This window comes from Toxorhynchites rutilus, chromosome 2 (assembly GCF_029784135.1).
Source record: "Toxorhynchites rutilus septentrionalis strain SRP chromosome 2, ASM2978413v1, whole genome shotgun sequence".
NCBI lineage: Eukaryota > Metazoa > Arthropoda > Insecta > Diptera > Culicidae > Toxorhynchites > Toxorhynchites rutilus.
This window is the reverse complement of record NC_073745.1, coordinates 302,085,327-302,098,406: the sequence shown is the minus strand read 5'-3', so window position 1 is coordinate 302,098,406 and position 13,080 is coordinate 302,085,327. Positions and strand designations below refer to the sequence as shown.

Genomic DNA, 13,080 nt, shown 5'->3' with positions numbered 1-13,080 from the left:
GTTTCGAGGCAGTTTTTGAGCTAATGAATCATGTTTTTGAGGTCAATAAGTAACAAACATCACTCGTAGACATTTTATCTTTCGAATGACGTGATTATCATATCACTTTGTTTAGCCAGCAAAGAGGTATTATCGCTCAAAACCATGCATTCCAAGCGTAACGCACTCCTTTTCGAAATTAAGAACTTGTGAAACATATACGTTTGATTTTGATCGCCATTGAATCGTCATATATCATCACTGGGATCGAGGTGTGAGGCTAACGTAAATTATTCGAATTTCGCCTATAATGCGAGTCTCCCGCCCGGCATTCAAATGAGTTAACAAGCGCAAAGACCCGCCAAAGCGCCAGACGTAAGAAACCACCCTCACGCGATAGAGAAGTGTTTGCGATTTTCCTTCTGCTGGGGAAAGGGCCACGGGTAGCATATTTATGTATTATGTATGAGAGAAGTTAGATTCCACATACATAGAGGGAGCAGAACCAGTGGGTTCCCTCCTTCGGTTGGCAGAGAAAATACGATGCCGAAGGTGAATGGAATAGAATTAAAAAAAAACAAACTAAAATTTGCCACTCTATAGTTGCGATCTCTTCTATGATCTCGGGGGGAGGTGACTGTGTGCTAGATGATATGATATGAGGCGAGAATAGTGTTGGGAGGGGGGACTTTTCCCTCCCAGCCACGCACCAACGAGCTCAGACCGCTGGTCCACATTGTAACACACGTGGGAGTAGTTTATGATCCGCTCCCATTCTGCTCCCGGTCCCCCGGTGTATGCGGAGAGAGCAAATGGTGCGAGATATGTAAAAGAAAGCATACAGAACAGACACCGATGGCACCGTTACAATCTTATCTTTGCATGTGGGCGGTGAAAAGATAACCGATAACTGGAGCGAAGAAATGCGCGTTTTGTTCGAAAAACAAGCGCGCGCGTTTGTTTCGCCACCAGGGTGTCAACGGTTTTATGGTTCAGTGGCGAAACGGTGGTCTTCTTGTGGCAAATATTAGATAACGCTGCGTGTGTGTATGTGTCCACGCCATGGCCAAATTGAACGTCCTATTTCGGTTCATGGAGCATAATTTGCGTTGCAGAGCTGGATGTTATATTGGGTGAAAAATAACAACGCTTCTCGCGTAAACAAACAAACCAATTGTATGATAAGTGCAGCTCTAATATTGAGCATGGCGCGAGTAATTACTATGTGTCTTGAGTCAGACTTGCTACCGGCAAGTGAAGAAGCACGTATTCCCAGAGTTAGGCTTTTATCGACAGACCAGCTGATAAGCTACCCGAGCAAATTGCACTTACCTACTAATTACTCCATTTTATGCAATCTGGAATTAAAGCAAGATAAAAAGAAGCAGATTATTAGTGAGTGGCGGTGCTATAAATACAGAACCCCTAAAATGAAGCAGATAATTTTTTTTCGCTCATAATGTTTTCCTCCCAGCCCCATAATCGATGATGATGTCGTCGAGGCCCATTAGCGAGACTCCGCATTACCCGGGGCCAAATTGATGCGATCGGCGCCGTCATCGACATCATTTCTTTGCCTCTTGAAAGTGCTCCAGAAAACTGCACCACAAACCCCACTCGTGAATATTAAATGCGGTCCGGCTGTTCCATGTAGATAATTGCCTCCAACGCAAGTGCACACACATTCCGATCGCCATTAAGCATTAACTTTAATCACCCGGATAAATATCGACGGTTCATTCGGCCGCGTGGCAATTAAAGAAAAATCGCTCTTCAAAAGCGCCTAAAATGCCTGCACTCGATTAATATTCGATCCGATTCGAGTGCGGCTGTTTTTACATGGCGATATGCGAATAAAGGGCAGGAGAGCAGCACTGAAGTGGATGACGATGATGATAAAAGCAGCATCAGCAGCAGCGAGTGATAATAAAATGCGAAAACAAATCCTTCGCCACATTAAACCGAGTCGCGACTTAATGGTCTCCGAATGGCAATAACAATATCGACGATGAGTTATGACTTTTCATTTCACTATAATAACATAAATTGTCAACTGTGCTCGGGCAGCATCGTGTGGTGGTGGCATGCAACGGGGGAGGGGAGGTGGCGTTGTCTGAGCTGCAAATATAGTGCCAATTGTGACGCGCCATCCAGCGATCCATGATGTGTTTTGCGTGTCAATTTTTTGCGAACGAACACAGTGACGACCAAATGTGTTTGAATATGGTTGTTACCCAGGTTTGAGGGAATGGAAGTTAATGTTAGTCGCAGCGAGAATGGTCGCTCCTAATTCATAGATTGGGGATTTGAGATTCACTGGATGAGTGATGTGTTCATTTGAACGGGAGCTCTTAACCATACGAAATGTCGTAGAGCAGATGTATGTATTATACTTAAGAACTGCTAACGGGTGTTAAATAAAAAATGAGAATTTTTTCAATACCTTTCAGTAACTCAAATAAAGAGCGTAAAATTTTCTTTCCCCAAGAAAATTGCTCTTTGGGCTCCCTAGAAACAGTAGACGTGTTTGGTTTTGCTAGTTTGAATTTAGTCAAAGCAAAGATGGCGTCGAAACAGCACGTGCTCCGCGAACGCATTGTACGGTTCTACGAAACGCATTTCCAACAAGGAAAAAAGTTCACGGTGGCACATTTTAAGGAAGAAAATTGTACCTGTCAGTACGGTATATCGTATCCTGGGTTCCCTGAACGTAGAGCGGAAGGCCGGAAGTGGTTGTCCGGTGACGATAATGACGAAGCAGAGGAAGACATCGTTAGAGAAGCTGTTTGACAACAAGGACGCAACCAACCTGCGTGACGTCGGTCGGAAATATGGCTGCTCCCAAGTATTGATCCATCGGACCCTCAAGATGGAAGGAATCGTCTGTAGGAAGAAGACGAGGTCGCCGGAGTACACGGAGGAGCAGATTGAGACGGTTAAATCACAGTGTCGGTGGATGACCAAAAAATACCGCGTCTTTCGTTCTGGACGACGAAAGCTATTTTCCGGTGTCCAAAACGCATATTCCAGGAAATGATAATTACTACTCCAGCGACAAGTCATCCACACCGCCTGAAGTGAAATACAAGTTCAAGCACAAGTTTGAAAAAAAGGTTATGTTGTATATCGCCATTTCCGACCGGGGCATTTCAAAGCCTTGGTTTAAGCCGAGCGGTCTGGCAATCAACCAACAAATCTATCGAGAAGAGTGCCTCAATAAAATCCTGCTGCCGTTCCTGAACGAGCATCACGCGGATGGGAAGTACGTCTTCTGGCCGGACAAGGCGTCTTCTCATTACGCCAAGAAGACGTTGGCGTATCTTGAGGAGAAAAAGATACCGTTCGTGCCGAAAGATCGTAAACCAACAAACTTGCCCCAGTGCCGCCCAATCGAGGATTTCTTCGGCTCACTCAGTGCCCTAGTGTATAAAAACAATTGGAGGGCCAAGGACACGAAGCAACTGACTACAAGAATACGGAATTGTATCCGGAAAATGGACGTAAGTGCCGTACAACGTTCTTGTGAGAGCATTGCGACAAAGTTGCGTCGAACAGCAGACCACGGCCCTTACTCAAACATTCACTGACATTTTTTTGAAGAAAATACATTATGTTATTGATAAAAAATACTGAAATCGATAAAAAAAATATTTTTTTTTTATATGTGATTGAAAAAATTCTCATTTTTTATTTAACACCCGTTATAAACTGCTTAGTAGTCATAAGGCGTATAAATGACAGTGGCTTATTGTGTATACGATACCCTATAGATCTATTGATATTTGTATTGATTCATCCTATATTACAATACACGACAACGAAGGTTTTCCCTGGGAGACCTGAGAACTTCAACAAATCTGTCTTTCTAAATAAAGCTGGCAATATGATTCTTCTCCCGAAGGAGCTTCCATAATGTATTATGTTTACAGATGAAAATACATCTTGAACGAATGAATTCGTATAGTTTATGATATCATAACGCGTACACACCATTGACCGACGATATATTATCTGGTCAATTGCGTTAAGGACTTGCAAAATCGGATGGGAATATGCCTGGATCACCTAAAAATCGAGACGCAAATATCCAGTGAGTCGGCGGTGCTGATTCATTGCACGTAGGAGTCTCCACAAATTTCAATATGTTCAACTACAGAAGCCGAATCTGGAATATAGAATTGGTATCTGAACCTGAATTTGAAATAGTGGTTTTGATCTAGAATTTGTATCTGAACGTGAATTCTACATTCTTCTTTATCTGAATCTAGGACATCAATCTAAAATTTGTTGACCGAAACAAAATCTGTAATCTAAATTTGTAATTTGCATGGGGAACACTTTCTGTATAATAACAAAACTCCGAAACACGAATCTTGATTAAAAATCCGAATCTGAAATCTTAATCTGGGTCTGAACTTAGAAGTCTGTTTTGCAACCAAGCACGCTCCAACGATTCAATTGGTCAAATCACTTTCGGAAGGCTCCTTTGAAGAAATTTCGTAAGATTTGGGTCGCGACAGCTTGACATCGTCTATCCGTTCAAAGTGGACTCAATTCGTTCCCTATTTGGCTATAGAATATAAAAAGCAACAATTTGCAGGACCCAGGTTCAGATTCAGATTCCAGTTTTGAGATTCTCGATTCCTGTTTCAGATTACAGATTCAGTATTCCAGATTTCAGATCGAATCTAGATTCTAGACTTTATAATCTAAATTCTAGGTGCCAGATTCCAGATTGTTTATTCTCCATACTTTATTCTTCATTTTTCATTCCTCATCCCCCATTCTTCATTCCTCATTCCTCATTCCTCATTCCTCATTCCTCGTTCCTCATTCCTCATTCCTCATTCCTCATTCCTCATTCCTCATTCCTCATTCCTCATTCCTCATTCCTCATTCCTCGTTCCTCAGTCTTCATTCCTCATTCCTCATTCCTCATTTCTCATTTCTCATTTCTCATTCCTCATTCCTCATTCCTCATTCCTCACGCTACCTTCTTCATTCCTCATTCTTATTTCTCCATTCTTCATTATTCACTCTTCAATCCTCAGTCTCCATTCTTCATTCTTCATTCTTCATTCTTCATTCTTCATCCTTCATTCTTCATTCTTCATTCTTCATTCTTCATTCTTCATTCTTCATTCTTCATTCTTCATTCTTCATTCTTCATTCTTCATTCTTCATTCTTCATTCTTCATTCTTCATTCTTCATTCTTCATTCTTCATTCTTCATTCTTCATTCTTCATTCTTCATTCTTCATTCTTCATTCTTCATTCTTCATTCTTCATTCTTCATTCTTCATTCTTCATTCTTCATTCTTCATTCTTCATTCTTCATTCTTCATTCTTCATTCTTCATTCTTCATTCTTCATTCTTCATTCTTCATTCTTCATTCTTCATTCTTCATTCTTCATTCTTCATTCTTCATTCTTCATTCTTCATTCTTCATTCTTCATTCTTCATTCTTCATTCTTCATTCTTCATTCTTCATTCTTCATTCTTCATTCTTCATTCTTCATTCTTCATTCTTCATTCTTCATTCTTCATTCTTCATTCTTCATTCTTCATTCTTCATTCTTCATTCTTCATTCTTCATTCTTCATTCTTCATTCTTCATTCTTCATTCTTCATTCTTCATTCTTCATTCTTCATTCTTCATTCTTCATTCTTCATTCTTCATTCTTCATTCTTCATTCTTCATTCTTCATTCTTCATTCTTCATTCTTCATTCTTCATTCTTCATTCTTCATTCTTCATTCTTCATTCTTCATTCTTCATTCTTCATTCTTCATTCTTCATTCTTCATTCTTCATTCTTCATTCTTCATTCTTCATTCTTCATTCTTCATTCTTCATTCTTCATTCTTCATTCTTCATTCTTCATTCTTCATTCTTCATTCTTCATTCTTCATTCTTCATTCTTCATTCTTCATTCTTCATTCTTCATTCTTCATTCTTCATTCTTCATTCTTCATTCTTCATTCTTCATTCTTCATTCTTCATTCTTCATTCTTCATTCTTCATTCTTCATTCTTCATTCTTCATTCTTCATTCTTCATTCTTCATTCTTCATTCTTCATTCTTCATTCTTCATTCTTCATTCTTCATTCTTCATTCTTCATTCTTCATTCTTCATTCTTCATTCTTCATTCTTCATTCTTCATTCTTCATTCTTCATTCTTCATTCTTCATTCTTCATTCTTCATTCTTCATTCTTCATTCTTCATTCTTCATTCTTCATTCTTCATTCTTCATTCTTCATTCTTCATTCTTCATTCTTCATTCTTCATTCTTCATTCTTCATTCTTCATTCTTCATTCTTCATTCTTCATTCTTCATTCTTCATTCTTCATTCTTCATTCTTCATTCTTCATTCTTCATTCTTCATTCTTCATTCTTCATTCTTCATTCTTCATTCTTCATTCTTCATTCTTCATTCTTCATTCTTCATTCTTCATTCTTCATTCTTCATTCTTCATTCTTCATTCTTCATTCTTCATTCTTCATTCTTCATTCTTCATTCTTCATTCTTCATTCTTCATTCTTCATTCTTCATTCTTCATTCTTCATTCTTCATTCTTCATTCTTCATTCTTCATTCTTCATTCTTCATTCTTCATTCTTCATTCTTCATTCTTCATTCTTCATTCTTCATTCTTCATTCTTCATTCTTCATTCTTCATTCTTCATTCTTCATTCTTCATTCTTCATTCTTCATTCTTCATTCTTCATTCTTCATTCTTCATTCTTCATTCTTCATTCTTCATTCTTCATTCTTCATTCTTCATTCTTCATTCTTCATTCTTCATTCTTCATTCTTCATTCTTCATTCTTCATTCTTCATTCTTCATTCTTCATTCTTCATTCTTCATTCTTCATTCTTCATTCTTCATTCTTCATTCTTCATTCTTCATTCTTCATTCTTCATTCTTCATTCTTCATTCTTCATTCTTCATTCTTCATTCTTCATTCTTCATTCTTCATTCTTCATTCTTCATTCTTCATTCTTCATTCTTCATTCTTCATTCTTCATTCTTCATTCTTCATTCTTCATTCTTCATTCTTCATTCTTCATTCTTCATTCTTCATTCTTCATTCTTCATTCTTCATTCTTCATTCTTCATTCTTCATTCTTCATTCTTCATTCTTCATTCTTCATTCTTCATTCTTCATTCTTCATTCTTCATTCTTCATTCTTCATTCTTCATTCTTCATTCTTCATTCTTCATTCTTCATTCTTCATTCTTCATTCTTCATTCTTCATTCTTCATTCTTCATTCTTCATTCTTCATTCTTCATTCTTCATTCTTCATTCTTCATTCTTCATTCTTCATTCTTCATTCTTCATTCTTCATTCTTCATTCTTCATTCTTCATTCTTCATTCTTCATTCTTCATTCTTCATTCTTCATTCTTCATTCTTCATTCTTCATTCTTCATTCTTCATTCTTCATTCTTCATTCTTCATTCTTCATTCTTCATTCTTCATTCTTCATTCTTCATTCTTCATTCTTCATTCTTCATTCTTCATTCTTCATTCTTCATTCTTCATTCTTCATTCTTCATTCTTCATTCTTCATTCTTCATTCTTCATTCTTCATTCTTCATTCTTCATTCACAGATTCCATTATATTTCTTCATGTGACAGGTTTAATCCAATTGTTTTTTTCTTACATCAAGTGTGTATTCTATTATCACGATAATACTGTAGAAAAGTTCCCATATTCTTGTATTTTATAAGGTTTTATTATTTGTTAGATTATGCTAGGCACTTTCTGCACATAGTTACTTCAACCTGAATTTATCTACCATATAAGTTATACAAAATTGAATGAGCTTAATGGTATGTGATATTTAAATAAAAGCTATAATTTGGTGCAAAAAAACATTACCGTGCCTTAAAGATGCCAAGAAGCACTGAATTTCACTCGATTTTTTAGGTAGCTCAAGAATACCCTCCACCGCCGCTTGGAGAATTACATTCGCTTTCCGAATGATTTTCATATACGCGTTTGAATAATCGTAATACTTAGAGTACCTTACATAGTGGTGAAATACAATTTGAATATATCAATACCATTGCAGAATAATCGTAGCTAAGCATCGTCCATCATGTCATCCAAACGAATGACAAAATAAATAGTAGTGCCATAACCACAGCCGTCAATTTTGGCGGCGAAAAACATTCAATTTAGTGAACAGAATGCATTCTCAAAATAAGCACAAAGCATACTTAGTGCAGAGCTCGCTTTGATGTGCAGAAGCAGGAATATTAAACAGGCGAAATGAAATTTAAATATAGGCTAACCCCGGGCGAAAGTTTTAAGGAGATTTCATTTGCAATTTTCATTCTAGTCCTGCTCCAGCTAACGAGCGGTCAAAAGAGCACACCCAATGCTAACACCGAGTTGAAAAAGTTTGTATCCAAGTTGGTCTGGCCCAGTGGAACTCAACCTTTTTATCAGAAGGGCCACAAACACGTGTTAGTCATGGTGTCACGGGCCGCAAAAAAAGATGAATGGCCACATTGTTGACGTAGGACTACGAATTTGTTGCCGACGAGAACAAGCATTAAATAAATTTAATAACCAAACTCTTTAGTATATATTCGATAGCACTAACAGAAACGATAAATCAATGCTTTCATCGTCTGAAGGACGCGAACGTTTCAAAAAGCAATAAAACGTCAATTTAAGTAGATTGACAAATGATTCTGAGCATGAACATATACTGTTAATTGCTCGCTGTTTAGATCACTGAAACTGAAACATTGAACATATTGAATTTTCAAGCAATTCTTCAGCGTCTCTTAGCAAAATTATATTTCCAATACTCCAAAGAACGCACAGAACGACACCAGAAAACCCGAACCTAACCGACCGTGCGGGGGCAGTGGAAGCGAAAGCAACAGCTCTTATCCACATCAGACTTGAAATTCGCTGCACTTTTACGCCACTTTCAACCCGGAAACAGTGCTCAAATATATGTAAATTGAATGATCAATCGAGAAAAAGCCATTCACGATTCGTTAGTCATACCGCGAATGACCAGATGGTAAAGAGGATTTTCAGATGGCATTTTTGAAGGTCGAGTGTTTAGTTTAGTTCAGGTTTGGCCTTTCCATGGTTAGAGTCGAATTAACTCAGAAAGTTTGAAATCTCTATAATTCAAAGAGCATTATCATCATTATTACCAATTAGCCCGAACATATTCCTAAATTCAGACTCTTTCGGCAAAAAATAAAAAAAAATTCAATTCGCTTTTTATTACTTAGTATATCACTTTAAAAACACCTAAAAAATTTTAGTATATCACTTTAAAAAAAATGTTTTGTGAAAAGTTTTGGTGGCCTTGAAATGGATAACAAATCAACAAATCAACAATTCGAGTGATTCAATCGTAAACAAAAATCACTACCAAATGAAATGAAACGACGATGTACGTTCTCTTAAATATTTCAAAACATAGATATCCGTATTTTTGTTTTCAATAATTTACTTTAAAAGCAGTTTTGAGATTTTAAAGCAAGTTTTTGGTCTATAAGTTATGAACACAACTCATATACCTTTTATCTTTCGAATAAGGTGATTGTCATACCTCGTTCTGGCAAAAATTTATGAACGCTCAAAATCTTGCATCCCAAACGCCACGCTATTCATTTATAAAATTTCTCAACTCATTTTCCAAATTCGTCCTGAAAAAGACCAATTTGGAAAACTTAACTCAACACTCGGTCTTGAAAAAGACCCTTTGAAAACCTCACTGCCGTCTGTTCGCTATCTGGATGACTGATGAGATGTGAATACTGTGATTTGAAACCACGAATAGCTCATTTATACTCAATAATTTGGATACGGTGGAGTTTAGATTGCTAAGTTATCTCTATCAACATTGTTCGTAGAACAAACATTCTTTGCATTTCGAGTGACCGATTCACACGCACGGGATTCGCGATTAGATATAAATATTGTACCTCGCTGATATTTTTGTTTGCTAAAGGGTGTGTCACATCAAATTGCATCACGGAAAAAACGCTGTAGAAATTTAATTTATAGGAATTATATCTTCAGCTTTCGCTTATAATCAGATAAGAGTGTATAGATCACGTTGGCAATGCTTCACTGTCAATTTTTCGTAAATTTGGAAAAATGTCGTCGAACGAAAAAGAGCGTCGTGAATTAATCCTGTGCACTCATTTCGAGAATCCGGAGTTGTCACATCGGGACATCGGTAAGATGCTGGGAATCGTCCAATCCACGGTCAGCAGAGTACTAAAACGATACTTCGAGAACCTAACCATCGACCGGAAGGTGAAGAACGGCAAAAATGGATGCTCCGTCAGTGAAAAAGATCACAAGCAGTTTAGACGTGATCCGAGAAGTTCGGTCCGGGATGTCGCCAATAAGCTGAATTTGTCAAGTTCATTCGTCCAGCGGACCAAGCAGCGGGAGGACCTGCGTACATACAAGGTTCAGAAGGCTCCTAACCGCGACGAAAGGCAAAACATGGTGGGGAAGACGCGAGCCCGGAAGCTGTACACCGAAATGCTGACGAAGCCGCATTGCCTGGTAATGGACGACGAAACCTACGTCAAAGCGGACTTTCGTCAGCTGCCGGGCCTGTTGTTCTTCTCCGCCGAGGACAAATTCAGCGTTCCGGAGGAGATTCGCAAGCAGAAACTATCCAAGTTTGCCAAAAAGTACATGGTGGGGCAAGCGATCTGCTCTTGCGGAAAGCGGAGCGCCCCCTTCGTGATGACCGGCACGGTAAACGGGCAGGTTTACCTTAAGGAGTGCCTACAGAAGCGCTTACTACCACTATTGAAGCAGCACGAGGGCCCGACCATCTTCTGGCCGGATCTCGCTTCGTGCCACTATTCAAAGGACGTGTTGTAGTGGTACGAAGCCAACGGGGTCACCTTCGTGCCAAAGGAAATGAACCCGCCCAACGCGCCGGAGCTTCGCCCAATAGAGAAATATTGGGCGATTATGAAGCAGGCCCTCCGGAAGAACCCAAAAATTGTCAAATCGGAGGCGGACTTCAGGAGAAAATGGATTTCTGTTCAAAAAAAACTACAACCTGACGTTGTACAGAACCTTATGGACGGGGTAAATAGGAAGGTGCGAGCATACGGGCTTGGGCTCGAAGTATGAATAAAAAGAAAATGCCAAAAGTTGTTTAATAGTTTTTATTTTACTGTCTAAAATTTTCAAAAGGATCGGTCTACTGGGCGAATTTCTACAGCGTTTTATCCGTGATGCAATTTGATGCGACACACCCTTTACAAGCACAAAAAATGAACAAAAGCACAAATCCAGGGGAAAATTGAAATGCTTTCAAATTCGCTAAATTAAAACTATTGAAGGTTAGGGAAGCGTAATGTATATCAGAGCGAATAAATGTCAGAGATTGGAGCTCAAATCACAAAATCCGTTCACAGCAAAAATTGTTATTAACGTTGAACGTATTTCATAAAATGTCATTTGTTTTCTGATTTGGTACCATTACTGAAAGACGTAGCCAACCGTAAAACAAAAAAAAAGATTAACAAACAATACATTAAGCTTTAGCTTAATGTCCTAATGATTGGAATCTAAATATTCAATTTATTAATACTTCTGACTAATGTGTAACGCATGTATAATGTGTCAAACTTCATATCATTTCCCAATCTAATTTTATGTTTTGTGTTGATTTGATTTCTGATTTCCTAGGTTTTCGTCATTTTTACACATACAATATAATCTATATATATAAAAATGGAGTGAAGTCTGTCTGTCTGTCTGATTCTTATAGACTCGGAAACTACTGAACCGATCGACATGAAAATTGGTATGTAGGGGTTTTTGGGGCCGGGGAAGGTTTTCGTGATATTTTGAGACCCCTCCCCCCTCTCTAAGGGGGGGCTGCCATACAAATGAAACACAAATTTCTGCATTACTCGGAAATTAACCAAGCAAACGAAACCAAAGTTGGCATGTGAAAGTTTTAGGGTGCAATAAATGTTTCTATGATGGTTAGACAGTCCTTCCCCCACTCAAAGGGGGGGCTGCCATACAAATGAAACACAAATTTCTGCATTACTCGAGAATTAATCAAGCAAATGAAACCAAATTTGGCATGTGGAGGTTTTAGGATGCAATAAATGTTCCTATGGTGATAAGATACTCCTTCCCCCTCTCTTAGAGGGGGCTGCCATACAAATGAAACACAATTTTTGCATTACTTGGAAATTAATCAATCAAACGAAACCAAAGTTGGCATGTGAAAGTTTTAGGGTGCAATAAATGTTTCTATGATGGTTAGACAGTCCTTCCCCCACTCAAAGGGGGGGCTGCCATACAAATGAAACACAAATTTCTGCATTACTCGAGAATTAATCAAGCAAATGAAACCAAATTTGGCATGTGGAGGTTTCAGGATGCAATAAATGTTTCTATGGTGTTAAGATACTCCTTCCCCCTCTCTTAGAGGGGGCTGCCGTACAAATGAAACACAAATTTTTGCATTACCCGAGAATTAATCAAGCAAATTAAACCAAGTTAGGCATATGGAAAATTTAGGGTGCAATGAATGTTTCTATGGTGGTTAGATACCCCTCCCCCCTCTCTTAGGGGTGGCTGCCATACAAATAAAACACAAATTTCTGCATTACTCGAGAATTAATCAAGTAAATGGGCGGGACGAAGTTTGCCGGGTTAGCTAGTTTGAAATGAAGTAACACCAGATAGGTCAACCAAAAAATGGGCCACAGGTGGAGTATAGATGATCTAAACAGTAACGAATGGCTCGGAAAATTTTATATGAACCTCTAAGTAACTAAGAGATAATTTTCTAGAACTAAGAGGAGATTTTAATGTTTTAAATCCGCCTTTATGAAGGCTAAGAGGGAGCTGTTGTACGTTTGTATGGCGACATGAATCTTTCTTACTTCACACTTCCCACTTACTTTCTACACTTCAACGAACGATATCGGGCGGTTCGGCTCATGCTTTGTGTAGGGGAAGAAGGTTAGTAAAGACGGACACCTTGAGTAAAAATGGTTTTTTTCGTGAATTTCACAGAAAAGTACATAGCTATCTCACTACGAATTGATAGTCTCT

At 38.2% G+C, this 13,080-nt stretch overlaps 1 protein-coding gene across 4 annotated transcripts in view; it reads right to left on the bottom strand.

Moving 5' to 3' along the window:
• The window catches only part of LOC129771701 (homeobox protein PKNOX1-like), a 221,093-nt gene that overhangs the window by 64,382 nt on the left and 143,631 nt on the right, over nucleotides 1-13,080 (bottom strand). For all 4 annotated transcript variants that reach the window (XM_055775628.1, XM_055775629.1, XM_055775627.1 and 1 more), the window contains one exon: nucleotides 1,312-1,337. The gene's annotated coding sequence lies outside the window, so the exon portion shown is untranslated. The remainder of the gene's footprint in view (nucleotides 1-1,311; nucleotides 1,338-13,080) is intronic.